Source organism: Lissotriton helveticus, chromosome 7 (genome assembly GCF_964261635.1).
Source record: "Lissotriton helveticus chromosome 7, aLisHel1.1, whole genome shotgun sequence".
In the NCBI taxonomy this organism is placed as follows: Eukaryota; Metazoa; Chordata; class Amphibia; order Caudata; family Salamandridae; genus Lissotriton; species Lissotriton helveticus.
Window position 1 is genome coordinate 227712154 of NC_136068.1, and position 21338 is coordinate 227733491.

Genomic DNA, 21338 nt, shown 5'->3' on the forward strand with positions numbered 1-21338 from the left:
ACTATGCGCTACCGCAGCATCACTGAACGCCACAGCATCACTCGTCGCCACAGCATCACTCGTCGCCACAGCATCACTCGTCGCCACCACAGCATCAATCTGTGCAACCATTCAACAACTGGTTCAAATATGTTGTCTCAATGTTTTAAGCTTTATTACAAATGTCACAAAAAGATGTTAATATTTCACTTCTGTTCTTGGATTTTCGTCACAATAAAATACACTGAACATAATCTTGACAAAAGTTATTTACAAAAGTTTAAGTTACTGCCATTATAAATTACAATAACTTTTATTTAAGTATTAATTATTACAAAAAATTAAAAGCAGGGCTCGAAAAATCTGGAAAATAGTATTAGTCCTGTAGGTCTAGTACCTTGAAAAATCTCCTCGACCTAACAGTAACCTACTTGACCTCCGTCTCTGAAAGCAGAGCAAATGTGACAAGATAACAACATTTAAAGGCATCTTTATTACTCATTTGCTTTGTGAACAATAAAAAGGCCTTTAAATCTTGTTAGCCTGTCACATTTGATCCGTTTTAAAAGACAGAGGACAAAAGTTAGTATGTTTTCCTACTCACCAGAAAGGGCGAGTAGGACCTAAAAATAGCTCGACCTCATTAAATTTACCTCGCAAATGCGAGTGGTCGGGTGGATTTGTCGAACCCTGTAAAAACCATTGTTATTTGTAATATCAATACATCTAAGTCACGTAAATACAACACATATCGCATTACAAATGCTATAGGTGTTACATTTGCGAAAGTTAAAACTATTGGAATTGTAAATGACAAAGCTATTTATTCAGCTATTTTCAAAACCAACAAATAAATACAAAATGTGTCATTTACAATACCAATAGCTCAAACTTTCCTAATGCGAGACCTATTACACTGCAGATGCTTGTTGCATTTGTTACCCCGAGTGGGACGGGTATGCTCAGACGGGAGTCCCGTGCTCTCCACGCGAGTCAAGCTATCCTGGCAGAAGACGGCCGATAGCCAGAAACCGGTCCTAGGATGCTTGATTCCGGTACAGGGAAGACATGGCTTGGCAGTTTCAGGCTGGACTGTTCCCAAGAGGCACATTGTCAAGGCTGATTTGCATATGGCCATGTCTGAACTGGGGTGGTGTGCTGAGCAAAAAAAACGATAGATTTAGGCCTAGATCTCTGTACTGGGGTGAATGTATGACATTGTTCTGCATTCTGTCCATCAACTGTTTTTGCAGGAGTTTTCAGGCAACAATAAAAATGTCAAGTAACTGGTGAATAGTGTTCCTGCTGGAGTGTGCTGCATAGCTAAACACTTACAATGTCCCAAAGGCGAGACCTACTGGCTATGCAAATGCTTGTTCTAATCAGCTTGTTTCTGCCTACATGTTCATAAAGTCAGCAGTGATTCAGTCATCTTCTTTCCCCAATGAATCAGGTGTGAAAAAAGTCAGTACACCTCCACATAATCACTTGGGAGAGAGACGCATGGGTCGCCAACATTTTCTGTACTGAGAGCTACTTGTGTTCAATGAAACTCATTGAGTGCTACTAATATGGTTATTGCTGTAGAATTTTAATTCTTTTATATGTATAATAATACAACCAAGCAAACAGAAGATGATGATGGACGGAGCGCTGAAACTTTTCAGACACTCTCGCCCAGTCACAGATCAGGGTTGAATCAAGCATCATTCTTTAGCTCACTTCGTCACCCTAGTTCAGACACAGCTATATGCAAATCAGTCCAGACCAAATTGCCAAGCCATGTCTTCCCTGGACTGGAAACAAGCATCCTGGGACCGGTTTAGAGTTAACACCCCTCATTAGCAAGTCTGGCTTGAATCCAGTGGCAAAGCGAGCAAGGGACCTATGTCTGGGCATACCCTGCCAACTTTGGGCAAACAAAGCAAACACAATGAGATGATGGACAGAGCGCTGAAACTTTTCAGACACTCACCCCCAGTCACAGATCTGGGTTAAATCCAACATCATTCTTTAGTCCCGTGCTCTCCATGCCACTGTAGTCAAGCTATCCTGGCCGATGAGGGGTGAAACCCCCAAACCGGTCCTAGGATGCTTCTTTTCAGCCCAGGGAGGACCTGGCATTGCAGTTCGGGATGGACTGTTCGCTTTGGGCACAGGGTCAAGACTGATTTACATATGGCTGGGTTCGTACTGGAATGGCACGGGGATCAAAAAAACGATGTAGTTAGGCCCAGATTTCTGTACTGGGGTGAATCTATGAAATTGTTCTGCATTCTGTCCATCAATTGTTCTTTTTGCATTTTCCACCCTGAGTGGGAAGGGTATGCAAAGACGTGGGTCCCGTGCTCTACATGCTATTGGAGTGAAGCTATCCTGGCTGAAGAAGGGTGAAACCCTAAAACAGGACCTAGGATGCTTGTTTTCAGTTCAGGGAGGACCTGGCCTTGCAGTTCGGGTTGGACTGTTCCCATTGGGCACAGGGTCAAGACTGATTTGCCTATGGCTGGTTTCAATAGAATGACATGGGGAGCAAAACAAACGAAGAATCTAGGCCCTGATCTCTGTACTTGGGAGAATGTATGACATTGTTCTGCTTTCTGTCCATCAATTGAACCTTTTGTAATAATTCAACCAAGGAAAAGTTTTCTAATTCAATAAGTTGGTCTGTACAGATGAGCTACTCAGAGGTAGCTGGAGAGCTACAGTAGCTCACGAGCTTCTGGTTGGAGACCCTACGGTCATCCACACAATCCAGTGTGCACTTTGAGGAGACATTAACCTCTAGTGAGAAATGGTGAAATAGCTGTTATCCATATTCGCCATCTTTTGGTACTCCAAAGTTTGTCTTTCTTTAACGTTTTGGTGCAGAGGCTTCACCAAGGTGACACTCATATAGGTGGAGTAAAGTAATGCCACACATGCATCAATTGAATATTGCTAGTCACACTTTTAGAGTGATAGCAAGTTCTATTCCACCCGCCATCCATGCAGACTAACTTCCAAATCTCCTGTTGCAGCCGATGAAAAGATGGCAGACTGCCTCGCACCCGCCGTTTCGCTGGAGACATGATGCCTTGCAGCCCAGCCACCAATATGAGAATATGTTGACACCAGCATGGAATGGAGTGGCGAAAATGATACAAAATCAAAGGGGATGATGGACAGAGTGTTAAACATTGCAAGCACTCACCCCCAGTCAACTGATCTGGGTTTAATCCACCATCATTCTTTAGCTCACTCCGCCACCCCAGTTCATACATGGCCATATGCAAATCAGTTTGACCCTGTGCCTCAAGGGAACAGTCCAGCCTGAACTGCCAAGCCATGTCTTCCCTGGACCGGAAACAAGCATCCTGGGACCGGTTTCTGGCTAATCAGCCGTTATCAGCCAGGCTAGCTTGAATCCAGTGGCAAGTGAGCAAGTGACCTAAGTCTGGGCATACCCTGCCAACTTAGGGCGAAAAAAAAGCAAAACCAAAGGGGATGATGGACGGAGTGTTGAAGATTGCAAGCACTCACCTCCAGTCAACTGATTTGGGTTTAAACCATCATCATTCTTTAGCTCATTCCGCCACGGCCATATGCAAATCAGTCTGACCCTGTGCCTCATGGCAACAGTCCAACCCGAACTGCCAAGCCCCTGGCTGATGAGGGCTGAAAGCCCGAAACCGGTCCTAGGGTGCTTGTTTCCAGTCCAGGGAGGACCAGGCTTGGCAGTTAAGGCTGGACTATTCTCATGAGGCACAGGGTCAAGACTGATTTGCATATGGCTGTGTTAAAACTGGAATAACCTGTTGAGCAAAACAACGATGGATTTAGGCCAAGATCTCTGTACTGGGTCAATGTATGACATTGTTAGGCATTCTGTCCATCAACTGTTGTTTTAGCACGCAAAAATGATGCAGGCAGTAGGTGAGGCTCTGTGCTGCTCCCACTGCAGCGCCACCAAAAGTACTTCTAGGCTGCCATCTCTGCTCTATAAACCCAAGTTTTATCTTTCAAAATTTGAGCATGAATGCACCTCACCCAGATTGGACTTGGAGTCCGTGGTCACTCCACCCATTTCTGAGCATGTGAGCTATTTATCCATCTAATGCATTCCTTTTGAAGAGACATAAATGCATCGAATTCCCTGTCTGATGCCTGGATTTTGTCTTTTTAAATAATGGACCTATTGCCATAGGGTTTGCTAGAAATTGTTTTTACATGTTCTTTGCTGCAGTATTTGTTGGGTTATGTCACGCATTACAGTAAAATAGTTTTAGTCAAATAAGATAACTTTATTGCGTATATCAGTGGCACACATAAACAGTACAGACCATAAAAATATACCGTTTTAGTCAAACGTTTCCCCATGTGCCCAATGTGCTATGCATACCATGCGTTATTGGAATGCCATGCTAGTAGGGTTCTGGCAGTGGCGTTTTTTTCATTGGGGTGTGGGGGCGTTGACCCGCTACCTCTGTCGCCCCCACATGCATTGCTAATCAAAAGTGCAAAATCAAAATTTCCATAGATTATTATTTACTGTGGCTGCAGCGTGTTCTTCCAGTCGTGGTTGGACACGGCGTGGCCAAACCTGCTGATCACATCAATCGTTGCTTTGCTCTCATTCGGTTTACTAGAAAAACAGCATGACACGGGTTGGTGGTTCAGGCTGCCACACCAATCCTTGCTTTGCTCTCATTTGGTTTACTAGAACAATCATTTACAATGCAACGGTCTCGACTTTTTTTTAAAGTTAGAGCTATTGGCATTGTAAATGACAAACTTTAAGTGTTGGTTTTGAAAACAGATAAATAAATGGCATTGTCATTTACAATGCCAATAGCTTAATCTCTCGCAAATGTGACACCTATTGCATTTGCACACACACACAGAGCCACACACACACAGAGCCACACAGAGCCACACACACACACACACAGAGCCACACACACACACAGACAGAGCCACACACACACACAGAGCCACACACACACACAGACAGAGCCACACACACACAGAGACAGAGCCACACACACACACAGACAGAGCCACACACACACACAGACAGAGCCACACACACACACAGACAGAGCCACACACACACAGACAAAGCCACACACACAGAGCCACACACACAGACAGAGCCACACACACAGACAGAGCCACACACACAGACAGAGCCACACACACAGACAGAGCCACACACACAGACAGAGCCACACACACAGACAGAGCCACACACTGCTCTTTCTTCACCTGGTCTCAGCTGTCTTGAAGGCCCCGACAGGAGTGAAGAGGGTGCGAGTTAAGGAACGTGCTTGCTTTCTAGAACATCTGCTACATCCCATAGTTCCTCTGCATGAAGAGGAGACTGGTACAAGATTATGGGTGGGTCTGCCCAAATGATGCGATGTCACTTCTGCTTTGCCTGACATTGGACTTCATCGCCGTCCTTCTCTTAAAGGTCCCAGGGACGGATAAAGACCCCACCCTCGGCAGTGATATTTTGCCCTTGACTGAGAGCCTGTGAAAGCCCGAGGAATCCAGAGGGGGCTTGAAGAACTCTGGTCTGGATGAACGGCCTAGAGGTCACCGTCTTGGGCCTGGCAATGGCGGGCTTCCTTCCCTAGACACGGGCAGGGGTTCCTGTGCCCCGAGAGAGGATGTGAGCCTGCAGTATGGAACGGGGGAGGGGAGGATTTGCAGGCGGGGGAGTCAAAGGACTACTATTGTGCAACCAGAAGCCTTATTCAGTGAGAGAAAGCCCCTCCCGCATAGTGTAAATCTGGGTTGAAACATTGCCATTTAGCATTTCAGCGTAAGCCTGGCAATCACAGCTGAAGATAAAATACTAGCAATACCATAATTAAATTAATCAAGTGATACAACGAACTCCATATGAAGGCATTTCCGTATTAACTGCTCGGGAATATGCACGTGGATCTATCTGTCCATTCAATGTACACTTCCGTATTTTGCTTGTGTGTCGGCTAGTATGCCTGTTCCCTCTCGCAAACCGTGACTCTGTGTGTAACGATATTCTCACTCGCGTAGCATCATCGATGTAAACTAAATGGCTTTATATAAAGGAGATCTGAATCCACCTAGGGCGTGTCCGGCTGACGTGGACACCATAGAGCACAAAGCTGCAAGAAAACATTATGGGGGGCACGCAAACGGGATCTTTAGAGCGGTCTGACATGCCCCGAGCATGTTGCTAAACAGCACACTTGGAGTGACGGATACAGCGGAGCAGTATTCTATTCCAGGAAATCCCTGCCAAGATGGACTATAAACTCATGAGACGGATAACATGACAAAGGAGACTTGCACATAATGAGCACAACATCCCCACCCTCTCTGGGATTCCTATTTTATTAACAAAAACGCGCCCATATATGTACAGAATTTAAGACTGACTCATCACTTTGCGTCGCAAGCAAATTGTGCGCACATGAGAACTGCATCAACTGACCCACACTTTTGGGGGCAGAAGTCGATACAAAGGTACCGCAACTGTCTAATTGTACAATGTGTAATGAGGCTGTGTATTTTAATTTGGGGTACGGTTAAAAGTGTTACAGGGCAAGATACTGCCCAAATGTATGAGGGCATAAGTGAAAAAGACTTAAACTCTGGCGCCCCTTCCAATAAACAGTTGTATATCTCGAGAACATCACCACGAGACTGACATAGTGTGGCAATATTAAGATTGTAAAGCACAAGACACCCTTTCCCAGCCACGACTGAACCCTCCCGAATGCAATACACGTTACAGTACTTGCAGGTCGGTACATACTGAAGTGAGTATATCAGCTACGCGTATGCCGGATGGGGGCGCTTTGGCGCCTTCACTATTCACCTCCCGGACACATAAAAATACAGCCATGCTGTTGGCCGTCGTGAGGGGAGAAGCAGCGTTTCACACGAACATACACAGTCAACGACTAACCTCCACGGTACTCACCCTCTATGGCCCCGCCACTGGTTTCAGAGGAGAGAGCAGCCCAAGAGGAGATCTGAAGGGGCCTTGCTAAATATTTAGACAAAAGACTAAAGAGCGTGCAACCTGAAGGCACATAATACTTGCGACGCACTGTCACGTGATTGAAACGTCACGTAGGATAAACATTCTGTTTTCTTCATTTTGTAGTGGCAGGAATAAGGTAATCAAGAGAAGAATAAGAACCGTGACGAGGACTGGGATCCTAGGGCTCATGCTCTAACAAGGGCTTGAGCGCTCGCCATTTGTCTCAAAGCCCCGTCCTTTTACGATTGGGGGGCGTGTTTTTTTACTTTCTTTCTAGGATGTAAACAAGGCAAAAACACACCCCTCAGTCTGAAAAGGACGGGGCTTAGAGACAAATGGTTCTTCTTTCGATCTAAGCCCCGTCCTTTTGCGATTGGGGGGGCGTGTTTTTGACTAAGAACGTCAATAGTAGAACAAAACTAAAAAAACACGCCTCCCAATCCGAAAAGGACAGGGCTTAGATGGAGAGAATGACGACACTGAGACCTCTTCTCCAATGGCTGGCCGTCGTTTAGGAGGCCAGCCAATGGAGAAGAGGGGCGGGGTTAACCCTCGCTACTCAGAGTCATTAAATCTCGCGAGCGAGACTGCGCATGTGCGCAGCCTACGCCACGCGAGACCTAAAAACAGCATGACACAGATTAGTTGTTCAGGCTGCGGTGACGTGACAATGACGAAGCGCTCAGAGGAAGTGCAGGGGTGGGATTACTCGAGCACTATGTGTCGTCTCCATTGCCCAGAGTGTGTTTCTAGGCCCTGGTGACCAGTGGTGAGTATCAGTTTTATTTTTTTATATGCATGTGGCTATTGTTATTGAGAGGGCTACATGTGAAACCCAGAATAGAAAGTGCATGTACCTGGTGACAGGTCTAAGTACAGTGTATGGTCCTTTTCTGCAATAAAGTGTTACCCTCACCAGGGATGGACTGGGAACACAAGCCAGCCCTTCAGTTTAACAAGCCTCAGGGTGTCTGGGTCGGGGTGTTTTTGAGAAGCACTGCTGTTGCTTTTGTTACAGGGGGCTGATATTACAGCACTGCTGCAGAACTGGCCCCCAGTAACAAAAACGGCAGCCTGCAGTCAAAAAATGGTCCCCATCCTTCCGGCCCACCGGGAAAACACCCAGAGCCTGCTATTGCCAATCCGGCCCTAACCCTCATCCTCAAGCTTGAGTGACTTTACACTGAAGGAAAGGCTGTTTGCATTATGCTCAACACTGCCATTACAAAGCAAGGTTAGAAATGCGACACACAAGCGTGAATGTGGCTCGCCAGCAGACTATAGGTGTCTTGAGCATTAGTTCAAGTTAGCAGTTACATTGCATTGCATTTTCTGTAGGCACTAGGAGACTATGCGATTTACCCAGAATCACAGGATGTTGAGCCAACGCTGACTTGAACCTGACCACATCCTCTCCCCATCTGCTTTCCACCCCACCCCCCACTTAGACTTTATATTTATCTTTCTGCCCAATCACTTTTTAAAAGGACCAGCGGCTCCTGGATGCTTGAATCCAATGTTAAAAACTAGGTTTCCTTGCTTTGCTGTGAAAAAATGTTTTTATGAACTGAAAGCGCTAATAATATAAATTCAAAAGGTCACAGGTAGTACCAGGTTCATTTCGAAGAACACGCTTGAAGGCCAGGCCACAGTAATCCAAAGTGACGCACAATTTCTTTATAACATACAGGAGGCTTTTTTTATTCTTTCTTCCTAATTAAGACTCTTGGTCTTCCTCTTTTCTTGTTTGAACACAAAGAGACAAAACAATAGATTTCTCTGGCTGCATTTTTTTAATGGAAAAACACAGAAATTGTGCTGTCATCCATGACCGCCAACCATAGATGGGCAATTCAACAGCATGGAGAAAACTCATAATATTTCTAAATGAAGCTTAAACAGCAACAGATTTGTAATCATACCAGTACTACAATCCTAACATTTTGAGGTGTGTGTATTATTTTATTGTGTGCAGAACACTAAACTACAGACATCCAAATGTAAGTTTACCATTTGCATATATATGGAAGAATACAGCGTGAAATAAAAAAAGATCATCAATTAGATTTGGGGGAAAATATATATGGTTACAGCTTGAATGGTCAAAATAAGTACTAAATAAGACAACCATAATACACTGTCATGCTATCAACTTTCTCAGACCACTCTTTCCGATTTTTGGTCTCTTGCTTGCACCTTATAAAAAGATACTACATTTGCAGACATGTAGAAAGAATATGGAATTTGCATTGCGAGAAGAAACATGCACCTTGTAATTAATTGCAAAATGAGTTTAAAGCAGGTATGTCACTTACAAAATTGATTGTAGTTCTGTTTGTGTGGGTACCTGTAGATACATGTGTCAGCTTTCTGGTCGTGAACTTCTGAAGAGCAATAAAAAATATTGCAGTACATGTACTCTAAGCAGCTAATCCGTGTGACTTTTCCAGGAAAAAAAAAAAAGGTATGAGAGCAAAAAACGAACTATGCTTTTCAGTGTTTAAACACAGTCTATGTACTGGGCAGCGACCCCCTCTATTCCCCCGCGCTACCTTTAGCTGACAACCCCTGGCTACCACTCACGCAAAAAACTGGTACAGCGCACCCTCCAACGCCACAATCTCCTTACTATGGGAGCCATTTACCCAGAAGGCGATGTCCTGACACATGCTGATGACAACCGCTTTCAATACGCCTCTTACATGGATCGTTTTGGGCTTCAACCATTACATATCACATTGCGCTACCTTATATTCTCCTAACCCGTGGCCCCGATAACAACCCCCCACCCCCGCCCCACCCCAACTCTTGTCGTTTTGGACCCTGATGGAGACCGGCTGGTCTCCTGGCAAGAACGACTTTGCATTGCCATGAAACCTGACACCACAACCTGAGTTAGAGAGGCTTGGGATGCACAGCTGGGCTCCCCTCTCACAAATAATGTGTGGCCATACTGCTGTTCACAGACCCAATATATTTCAATCAACCACAGACATAAACTGCTACGTTTAAAATTCCTCTACCGGGCATTTCTTTTTCCTTCCGACATCGCAAAATTCGACCCTACAGGATCTGACCAGTGTCCCAAATGTTCCGCCCGAGTGCAGATTTCGCACATCTGACATGGACGTCCTCAGATTGTCCTTTACTGGACCTCGATCTTTTCCCACATCGCTGCCATGACTGAGGTTGCAGTTGCACTGGGTGCCCTTCTAGGATACAGCGGCGATGTCCCAAAGTCTGCTCGCCGGCTCATGTCAATGGAAGTTCTGCTTACCAAGTGCAAAACTGCGGTTCATTGGGGAAGCGGCCACGTCCCTTTAGCTGCTGGATGGCTCAAAAGTATGACACATGGTGATGTCAGCGGGGACTACGCACAGCTACAACCACTCACATTTCAGCCTAAAACTTTTTGGTAGCCCCTTAGGCTTAAATTATCTAATTACATATTTATTAAAAGTGATAGTTTTTAAACATGATTTGAGAAACATGCTTACTTCTGACCTGATAACAATGCTATTAGTAAACTAAGAGGCAAGTCAGGGGTCTTGTGTATCTTATATTTGGCTAGATTTGTATTACATATTGAGCAAAAGTTAAGTCTATTAACCTGTCCCATGCTGGTGATGGAACCGCTCCGTCACCAGCCTCGGTCGCGCTGTGCTGGTGACGGAGCGGTTCCGTCACGGCGCGGATTCCGCGCTGGACGTTCCATTGAGCAGGCGGGGCCGTGACGGAACCGCTCCGTCACAAGCACAGCGCGAGGCTTGTGACGGAGCCGTTCTGTCACGAGCATGGGAGCGCCGCGCGGCCCCCCTCCCCCTTAGCGCTGCGGCGGAATTGCCGCCGCAGCGAAGAGGTTAAATAAAAAACTAAATATAATTTTTTTAACAGCAGACAAGCTGCTGAACTAACCTATTTGAAGGTGCTGTCATGTGATGATAAAAATGGCTGCTCAGTGAATAAAATATTTTCCTAGGATAACAATTTGAAAACAGTTTATGGTCACGCGCATTACAGTTAGGTCGACCAGATTATTTAAGTCACTATACCTGCAGGTCTGGTAAAATTGTTATTTTTCGAGGTCTGTACTTATGTGATGGACAAACACAGACTCATTCAAATTTCAGAGTAAGGAACTGTCACAAGTGATCAGTCCCTGCTTCTTTAAACCCTCATCCACATGGCCGGATGGCAGACTAGAGAGCGCCCCAATTTATGTCAACTGGCTCTGAATGTCCCTCTAGTCACTACACGTTGAGACTTTCAGAGACTAAATCCGAAGCAGAAGCAGTCGGCAGGTTCAACTCTGTACCGCTCTTTATGCTGGATCTCTACCACAGCCTAGAGCAGGGCGAGCGGGCGGTCTAGACCCAGGGGGCACACTGGTCCTTCTCAGGGGTAGCCACCACAGCAGTACCCAGGATAGTGCCCACCTCAGCAACACTGGCATGGTGATGAACTTTGTCAACCTGGTGAGTCAATTAAACTATTTATTTATTTTTATACCAGAGTACTGAACACACTCATATATGTAAACCATGTCTTCTACAGGCACTGATAACAGGTGTTGCTATTACTCAATCTGTTGACGCTCACTGTCGATGCTTGAAGGGTGTAGTACTGAATTAGCTCTGAAGCCATCTTCGGTGTCTCATCAGCTGTACAGAACAGTGTGGCTATGTCTTTTGGAAGGAGGCGGCGTCTGCTGGATCTACGAGAGCATCATTATCCATGCCTGCACTCCCTTTCTCACTGAGTTGGGGAATTAGGGGGGTGTTAGCCCCTGTGTTTACCATCATCCGGGAATTCTCAATCATCCCTGCCCCCACCACCTGATAGTTATTTTCCAGCATGGGGAACTTGAAAAGCTAACAAGTTAAAAAAAAAAGTGTGTGTGAAACTGATTTTTAAAATTAATGGCGGCCAAACCTCTACCTTAACTCAGAATAATTTGGACTCAAGCTTCGTTTATAAGGATCACATGAATGAACTTGTATTTTACAATCTGAGGGACTGTCCAAATTATTCAAATACTAACTGAAGACAAGACGAGTGCAGGAGAGGGGTCTTTGCAGAATTACTCTTTCCCCGGTCCATGAAGGTGCGTGAAGTGTGTTGAGAAAAATAAAGGCCAGTGAGGCATCTCTCACACTCACTTCTAGTCGGGAGCTATGAAGTAATATTTCTCACACATGCCAAAAAATATATCCACAGCAGATCATAAAATATCTGCAGGGCCACTCACTATGGCGAGTCAGTTTTTATCAGGTCGAGCCAATTTTTAGGACCTAATAGTCCGTTCCGGCAAGTAAACTAAAGCTGGAAAGGACCAGGTGTTCTGTCCATTCAGAAAGTGAATGAGCAATAAAGATGCCTTTAAATCTCGTTTTTATAATTATACATTTGCTATCTGTTTAAGGACAATTTGTCTTTTTACTATCTGCTGCTTATCTTATCCTAGAAAATGGGGTTTACTTTTATTTCTCTTACTACAGTTAGAGGATTTGGTTAAGTGAGATGTCTGACAATCATTGTAAAACATGAGGCTGTAAGATGTGAGTTTTTTTCGAACACTTTTTGAGAAACATTCCAACCTCCGCCCTGATGACAATGCTGGTGATGAACTAAGAAGCAGACCAGGGGTAATGTGTATTCTATATTTGGCTAGATTTGTATTATATATGGAGCAAACGTTGTCTATTAAAAGAAGCAAGTGTTTTTTTGTATAGCAGAGATGCTGAACTTGTGTATTTCAAGGTGCTCTCATATGTGACAATGAAGAAAAGAGCGGCTCCGTGAATTAAAATATTGGCCTAGGATCACATCATTTGAAACCAGTTTGTGTGTCAAGAGCATGACAATTGGGTCGAGTTAATTATGTAAGTCACTCGACCTGCTGGTTTAACATTATGTGATCCTGGGCAAATACTTTTTAATATTTCCTAATGAAGCTTGTGTAACGGCAGCAGTACAGCTGCTTAATCTGTTCTACAATGCAAACGGTTTTAACTGGCTGTGTTTTACTGTAAGTGGCTAAAACCCATTGGATATTCAAACGTGTAAACAGGTCACTTAAATAAATGTGGCAATCTACCCATTGCAGTTTCATTTTTTAAACAAAGCAAAAAATAAATATGGATTAATACAAATAAAATGAGCAAAAATAAAAATGGCTAAATACAGACGGTAAACTTTAGAAAAGGACCATAAAACTGGGACCTCAACTTATAATTAATACTGTGAGCCACAGTTGAGGATAAACATCACCAGACATCCCCTATAGCATTTGCAGATTCTCCCTTTCAATGTTACTACTATTTACCCATAAATCTTCTCACACTGCTATTATCAGGAGGTCACTGCTCCATTTGAGAATAACCTAAAACTGTTATTTGCTACCATATGCGTCCAGCCATTACTTTATGCTTTCTTGGCCTTACTAGAGCGATTGTCTAGTCATAGTCTGCCAGGGGAAAACTGACTTCTAAACCTTGCGCCTATCAAAAATACCTAATATATCGCTACTGTCATATACAAATTATGCTATTTCTTCTACAACCTTGCATCCTTAAATTGCATGCCACCTCAAAAAGCAATGTATATATTACTAAATCCTAAAGCCTAACGTCTGACGGTCCCTCTCCTTTTTTAGGTCTCGCCTGTCAATGCGCATGCGCATTGAGCTTGCGAGACTATGGGGACTTAAACAGACTTTAACCAACTTGCAAGGAATCGTGGCGATTCCTTGCAGTGCCCGTGAAATTCAAACTCAATGCGCATGCGCATTGACATTAAAAGCGCGTGCGCGTGCACCTGCCCCCAGCCGCCTGCCTTGCATGTCTTTTCCCTCAGGCGCACTCCTCCCACACCCCCGCTCCGCCCCCTCCCCTGCCTGCCGTGTCGCATTTCTCCTCACCCCTCCCCTCTCCCCTGCCGTGTCGCATTTCTCCTCCCCACAGCAATGCCCTCCGTCTTGGCTCCCTAAACTACTCGCTGCCTCCTCCCGCTCTCCTTAATCCGCTCTCCCTCTCGTGAAATCCTTCTGGTGGGTGATGCAAGCGAGGAACATACGTGGTGCACACTCCGCTCAGGCGCCTGGATTCCTTGCGGCTTGTGGCCTGGACGAATATATTAATCTAACTCTCTCTCTCTGTCCATTTCTCTCCTCTCTCTCTTCTCTGTCTCTGATCTTGCTCTCCAACTCCATACATCTCCCTCTTTCTTTCTCTCTTGTTAAGCTGCCGGCTCTTAACGCTCTGTCTGCAGCAAGGCTGTCAATGATATGCTTCGCTCATTACATTTGCGGTGTAGGAGTGTGCTTGTTTCCGCCCCCTGCCAGCACGAAAAGAGAATCATGACCACAATGCTTTACATAAATATCAACGCGCCAGGTCAATCTTTTGAGAAAATCGCTACCATTATGATTTGTAATGGTGGCTGCAGGGCATTCGCAAAAATATAATTAAAGTCGCAAGACCGTCATGATACTGGCCAATCCTATTCCTGTATAATTACATTCCTACATTCAAGCACATTGGGCTTTACTGAGTGACGCACTAAGGGCCGGTCTCACCAGCCACTTTTCCTCCTGCCCCCCTCTCATTCCTCCTGCAGTGCCCACGCCGCTCTCTCTGCTGTCGCCATGTTGGAGTTCATAGGTCGGTGTTGGCCGTCCTAAATGCCCCAGTCACTTTTTGAATTATATTATTGTAGTTTTCATTGTGTTTTTCTTCTAGCCACTACAGTTAGCCTAGCGCGGCACCATCACCCACCTCTGCAACCCCTCCCACAACACTGCCTGCTAAGTACACAGACTGTTCGCCGGTATGTGATGCGACTGCATTTCCTCTGACAGCGCCGCAGGGAGTTGTCAGCTGCTTCAGGTTACTTTTGACAAATCAGGAGAGGATAAAAGAAACCACCAGTTTAAGCACATGCACAAGTAACTCTACGTTTCGGCACGCCCAAGGACAACAGCCAAGATTTGAAGTGCAGGCTGTTTTGCTTTACAGAACCTGCTTCGCACAAAAAACATTTTATCCGTGCGGTGCTCTCCTTCCACCTCGTTGGTGTCCGGGTAGCGGAGCCGCCTTCCAGTGGTTACAGTTCTCCTATCTCCAAGACCCGCTGTAAAGTCTTTGCCACGGAGCATGGCTAGCGCCTAAAGACCAGTCCTGTACACTGTAAAAATTATTTTCACTCAGTCATTGCTCCGCTCTTCATAAAGCATTTTTGTTGCTGCATCTGAGACTCACAACTGGGAGTGATTGCGTAGAACTAGTCAGATGTATCACGTGCATTTTCAATTTCAACAAAATTGCAATGGCCTTTCTTTCGCTTGTTTTAGTGTTATTACCAAATATAACTGATCATGTTTCAGTGCTTGCTGATGTTGTGTTTGCAGTGCATATTTTGTTTTATATGGTACATAATTTACATTTTAATTGCTATGCTGGTATTATGTGGTACTTCTCCTTGTCAGAAGATGTCTTGAAGTTGTGGCATAACTGACTATGGGGCCTGCACTCCAGTTATTGGCTCGAGCCGCAAGTAAAGGCGTACACGGACCGTGAGGGGCAATAACTAACATTCCACTGAATGTACCATTAGTCTAGACGTTAATTCCATTGGCACAGCTTGTGGGAGCTCGCATTACATCATCAAAGGCATCAGCCTCGCTCTGGCCTCACTTCTCCTCCCCCCTAATTGCTCTCACTCTCCATCTGTTGCCACACGCACTAACCAGGCAGCCCACCCCCTCCCTCTCCATTTGTTTCTATGCCTACTGGTTTTGCAGCACTTGTGAAATACTTCTGGTGGGTGATGCAAGCGAGGAACATACGTGGTGCACACTCAGCTCAGGCGCCTGGATTCCTTGCTGCTTGTGGCCTGGACGAATATATTAATTCTCCCATCTGGTAGTTATTGTTTGCTGTTCATTTTTTGGGGGGTGATGGGCTACGACACAGTGGACTTCTCTCTCTTTTTTTAAGGTATTAAATGAGAAGAAAATGTGTAGAGCAAGAATCGATCATCTAAAGGAATTTTTGCTCCAGCCGTGAACAGGAAATGCTAATTACCATACATACCTCCAGAATCCTTTGCGCACAAAACATCGTGTTTATGAGGCTGACAGGTAATAGAGTACAGTTCGGAGTTTTGCTCCTGCTTTCTTATTGCCCATTGACACTGTGGTTTGCACACTCTGTCAACTTGTTTTTTATTCTACCACTGGGCAAAGTACCATTAGATGTGTGCTTAAAAATATATCAGCAGTACTTATTCACTCGTGCACGGCTCGCTCTTGGATTTATTTTTATTGGCCATTAACTCTGTGGTTTGCGCACTCTGTCAATTTTTTATATTCTCCCATTGGGCAAAGTAACATGTGCTGTGGGCTTAAAAATATCAGCATTCGTTAATCACTCGTGCATGGCTTACTTTTTTTTTATCACTTGTGTTTTTTGTTTTTTTCTCTCTCTCTCTCTCTCCTTCCCTTCCCTTCCCTTCCTTTACTCTATCTCCCCTTATTCCCTCTCTCTCTTTGACTCCCCTTCATTCACTCTCTATCAACTTTATTCTTTTTCCTCTTGCTCTCTTTTCTCTCACTCATTCCCACACTTGACAGGACCAACAGTGGGCGCTTCTTACATACAGGTACAACAGAGGGCGCATCTCACACAGACAGGAACAGGGGCCACATCTCACACAGACAGGAACAGAGGATGCTTCTCACAGACAGGAGCAACAGAGGGAGCATCTCACAGACAGGAACAACAGGGGGCGCATCTCACATAGACAGGTACAGGGGGCGCATCTCACACAGGCAGGAACAGGGGGCACAACTCACACACACAGGACCAACAGGGGGCGCATCTCACAGACAGGAACAACAGACATCTATCTATCGCCCTCACTCTGTCTATCTATCTATCTATCGCCCTCACTCTATCTATCTATCTATCGCCCTCACTCTATCTATCTATCTATCTATCGCCCTCACTCTATCTATCACTCTATCTATCGGAATCTATCTATCTATCTATCGCCACTCACTCTATCTATCTATCGCCACTCACTCTATCTATCGCCACTCACTCTATCTATCGCCACTCACTCTATCTATCGCCACTCACTCTATCTATCGCCACTCACTCTATCTATCGCCACTCACTCTATCTATCTATCGCCACTCACTCTATCTATCTATCGCCATTCACTCTATCTATCTATCGCCATTCACTCTATCTATCACCCTCACAGCATCACTCTGTGCAACCATTCAACAACAACTGGTTCAAATATGTTCTCTCAATGTTTCAAGCTTTATTACAATTGTCACAAAAATATGTTAATATTTCACCTCTCTTCTTGGATTTTCGACACAATAAAATACACTGAACATAAGTCTAAGTCACGTACATACAAAACATGTTGCATTACAAATGCTATAGGTGTCACATGTGCAAAAGTTAAAAGTATTGGCATTGTTAATGACAAAGCTATTCGTTTTGCTATTTTCAAGACCAACATAAAAATAAAATTGTCATTTACAAAGCCAATAGATCCAACTTTTCTAATGCGAGACCTATTGCATTTCCAATGCTTGTTCTTTCAAATAACCCTCTCCTCATTTACCAAACTGCATGCCCTCTTCACTCTGCGCACAACCTGCTCCTAGCCATTTGCATGTTTTCCACAATCTTTATAATTATATCTCTGAAAAATGGCCACAACTCTAATCAAAAATCACAACCTCTCCTTCGGTCAACAATCCTATTCCTGCAACCCAACAATAACCCTATATTAATCACGAACCTTGGGTTTCTGGAGCAGCGTGCTGCCTAACGTAAAGTGCTTTCAGACCTCTTCAGGGGAAGTAAGCGCTTAATAAATAAAAATATATATATTTACAGACACACACACACACACTAAAGTAGCACCTACTGTACAAGATAAGGACATTGTATGCCACCATGAAACATAGATGAACGATGACACTAGGAAGATATGAAGTAAGAGCAGTGGCTCCTTCGGTTTAATTTAGGCTGTGTAATCACTCAAAAGTATTGGGTAGATAAGCATGAATTAAGTAGAGAGAAGGAAAAGATAAACCAACAAAGAGTTAACAGCATACATTGGATGTATTTTTCCGAAGCATAAAGAAGCACGGGACAAGGTGTTAACAAAAAAATGGTAAAGTTTGGTCTTTCAGAAGGGGGTGCGTTTGAATAAGCCTTGATAAAAATATAAAGCTTTTCTACTACTAAGTATGTTTCACCCCATATTTGAGGTTTAATCACGTTCTGTGGACATCAAAACCTTTACTACGGTCCGCTATACTCTTCCAGATTCAGATCATCCTCTTAGATGTTCACTCAACAGACATCGCGAAGCATAATAACATGATCACCACGTGAAACAAAGATTACCGGACAAGAGCAAACAAACGTATACTCACCAACAACGTGATCGCAAACACGGATCTATTAAACACAGACAAACCGCCTCACTACGTCACAGCCTGCGACCAGGCGCACACTAAAGACGCAGGGACGCACATGTCAAATCAGTGAGCAGGCTCAGCGGATGGAGCACCTAAAACTCTGTCACTGCCCCTTCTGTCTCCTAGCACCCGAACTCCGGCTGAGCACTAGAACGGTAACCTAGTTCACTAGGGACGGAACAAAGACGGTATCCATGGAAGGCAGAAAGCCCCGAATCCTGCTGCATAGGAATAGCGACATTTCATACGGAGAAGGCTCCGGCGAGAAAGCTGCACTGGGGTCTCACGCGTGAGTTATATCAGTTGTTGTTCATTATGAATTAATATATGAGTAAAGTGGATTGCCTTGACATGGAATATGTTTTAAGTGTCATTATAAAGTATTTTCACCTTTCTCTCTCTATTGTATAATCTATGTTAAATTAAGTGCTTGAAGTGGAATGATAAAGTGGCGAAAGAAGTGTAACTAGGAGTTCTTTCTAACAGGAATAGCTTGTGTGCTTAGGGGTGTGGCTTAAATGATGTAAACTAAAATTTAGACACAGCGTACCACCTGTACATAAGAGGTACATTTTCATATTGGTTACGTGTGATTTTATCATGCTTTAACCATAGCTGCCAAGGTTTCAGATTGCTATGTGTGACATTTTATATTTTAAGAGTAATTATGAGGGACATTTCAACGAGTATGAGTGACACTTTCTCGGGAACAAAACAAAGCAATGAAGATGAGGGAAAGACGTAAATATCAAGGATTGTAACCATTTGAGCAACGAGAAACTCAAAGAATATCTTAAATCTCCTGCCAAACACCAGAAACGGAAGGGCACTAACCTAGAGCTCAGTTTACTTATACTCATGAGCATGACGTGCTAAAAGCAAATTAAATAAGGATTGGTGAAGGTACTAGTGACACATATTTCTCTGCAGCAAGCAGCACGTGGCTGGATTGACAATAACCCAATCAAAAACTGCAGTAAGTGTGTTTAATCCTTATATCATCTTGACCAGCATATCTGCCAAGTTTTCAGACTGCTTGCTTATGTGTTACATTTTGGTGGTTTCAGTGTGGTATAAGTGGCATTCACTACCTAACGAGTGATACTTTCTAGCAAGTAAATCTAAGCAGTAACTAGTATTTACACTGTACATGAAGTTGTAAAGGACAAGTATGTGCCCCCCTACACTTGCTGTACCTGAAATAGCCTTCTTGTACAATGCCCCTAAATTACATAATTTCATCACTATAAAAAAGCCAGAAGTTCCTCCGAATTTTAAATAACTAAAGGATTCTGCAGAAAACAAGACTGCCCACCAGACCTACTAGCTGAGAGGCGCAAGAGCGGATCTCAGCTGCTACTATTACTTAATAAAGATTCAAAACCATCTGAAGTTTGGTAAAGCTCCTCAATCGATCCTACTGGCACATACAAAGTACCACTACCAACACCCTATCAACCAGAGCGCGCAGAGAAACCTTGCTGTAAATATAAGCGATATATAATGGACAAACATGAAGGGGCATCAAAGTACTCCACAATTCAAAAGTGGCTCAGGTCTATCATATGGAACAGGCTACATAAATACTAACACAGTACTTTAAAAAAAATCCCTATTAACATCTGCTCCACGTGTTACCTCTTTAATAGGCCGACCAGCCTGTGACCTTGTGCAGATATTTGAAATCCTGGCTGACCTGTCAGTGACAAGCTGCCCTCTTCTGTTTTAATTTTTTCACCTTTACTGCCCCTCCCTCGGACCCCACTTTCGCAATTATATGAAGCTGCTTAGAACATCACTTCTGAGCCTCTCTGTCCCAGGTGAAGCCCGGCCAATTCCAAACAGGATGTGAGGCCCCAATAACACTCTTCATTCTCACAGGTGCCTAGTGTTGGCAGATGAGCAGCAGAAAAACAATTTAAAAGAGATAGTCAGCCTTTGCCTACCTACTGAGCAGGGCTCCTCCCTGTCGGAATCAATCAGATGAGCGAGCATCAGGATCCTAGGGCCTCTCTTGTCAAGGTGGGACCGGGTCCAACAGGAAGGATGTGCTAGGCCCCAACATGAAGAAGTTACAGACCGATGCAGGCATCTCGGCTGCCGAAGTGTCAGAGTCTCAGCTGACTCGTACCATTTATTATTCTCACAAGCTGACTGAGGCCGGCGCAGTATTCTTACATACAACAAGGTCTTTGGCTAGTACTGTCAGAAACTAGCTTTTTAATTATCAACGGATCTTTTGCGAAATAAACTGGTAAAGATATTAACAGGGCCAGAAAAACAGAGTTGTTCGGAGCCTGGCAGACGTTGTAAGTGAGCTACAGCAAGTTCTATCACACCGGCGCCGGGGCACCGACTGACTGCAGGAAGCTGCCAAGGGAATTATTTCTATAATGTAAATAATTCAACACACACAGACACTTCGATGGCTGCAATGCACCTCTCTGTCTCTCTTGCTCATTTACTTTACATGTTGGCAAGCGTTCGAAAGAACATTTGACACTCTGGTCTCCCACTTACTTGCAAGGAGAGGCACACGGAATTTCAGTTACTCCCCAGAGTCTGGTCGCAACTTTTCACTCGTCTCCAGCATTAGGAATGGCAAACGTGCGCCGCACCCCCAGTGATCCCCATCAGACTGACTGAGGCTCACAGCAGTGGCAGCTCCGAGCGGGTCACTCATCATTAATTACAATTTACTGCCTCGCCGCGAGCAGCGCTATCACGCTGTCAGGTTTCACCGCCTTGCGCCTGCCTTGCCCGTATTTGGAACTACATATCCCATGATCCTCCGGGGTCTTTCCAGGAAGTACTTTAGTGCTGGAAAGA

At 44.5% G+C, this 21338-nt stretch overlaps 2 protein-coding genes across 5 annotated transcripts in view; one reads left to right on the top strand and one right to left on the bottom strand.

The window, feature by feature from the left end:
- The window catches only part of CSTF1 (cleavage stimulation factor subunit 1), a 118339-nt gene that overhangs the window by 37911 nt on the left and 59090 nt on the right, over positions 1–21338 (bottom strand). The window contains exon 1 of one of the 3 annotated variants that reach the window (XM_078652008.1): positions 18465–18590. The exons of the other annotated variants lie outside the window; for them this stretch is intronic. The gene's annotated coding sequence lies outside the window, so the exon portion shown is untranslated. Of the gene's footprint in view, positions 1–18464; positions 18591–21338 lie in introns of those variants that run through there. 3 annotated transcript variants of the gene reach the window in all.
- The window catches only part of AURKA (aurora kinase A), a 223395-nt gene continuing 220721 nt past the window's right edge, over positions 18665–21338 (top strand). For both annotated transcript variants that reach the window (XM_078652011.1, XM_078652012.1), the window contains exon 1: positions 18665–18798. The gene's annotated coding sequence lies outside the window, so the exon portion shown is untranslated. The remainder of the gene's footprint in view (positions 18799–21338) is intronic.